Genomic DNA, 570 nt, shown 5'->3' on the forward strand with positions numbered 1-570 from the left:
TGCGAGAGCGAGAGAGAGAGAGAGAGAGGCAGAGGAAATAAAGGGTGTTCCAACTAAACAAGGCCTATGATGGAAGGGCGCTATGCAACGCGGCTGCATGTCACCTCTCCACCAGTGTCCCTTCTTATATTTTATCCTTTTCTTTATAACCCCTTCTTATATTTTATCCTTTTCTTTATATTTTTCCTTTTATATTTCTTTTTATTTTCTCTTCCCATACATACATACATATATATATACATACATACATACATATATATATATATATATATATGATTTCAACCAAATATGGTCGAGTAGCAATAACTAATGCAAGGTTGTGCCACAGAGATGACTGTCGAGCATGGGAACAATATCCCTCAAGCTCTAACCAAAGTAAAAAGAAAGAAGTACTTTTGATTGCAAATAGGACCGAACAGAAAATTACATGTTGATAACTTGACTTATGCTACTCTTCTTTACCTATACTTAACTACCAATGTCAAATCTTCAGCTGTCATCCATGTCTTTAGTGTCCCAAGGCCAACAGTGTCATCATATTCAATGTGGTGACATATTGGCCTGTTTCTT

This window comes from Populus euphratica, unplaced genomic scaffold, assembly GCF_000495115.2.
Source record: "Populus euphratica unplaced genomic scaffold, PopEup_1.0 scaffold141.1, whole genome shotgun sequence".
Lineage (NCBI taxonomy): Eukaryota > Viridiplantae > Streptophyta > Magnoliopsida > Malpighiales > Salicaceae > Populus > Populus euphratica.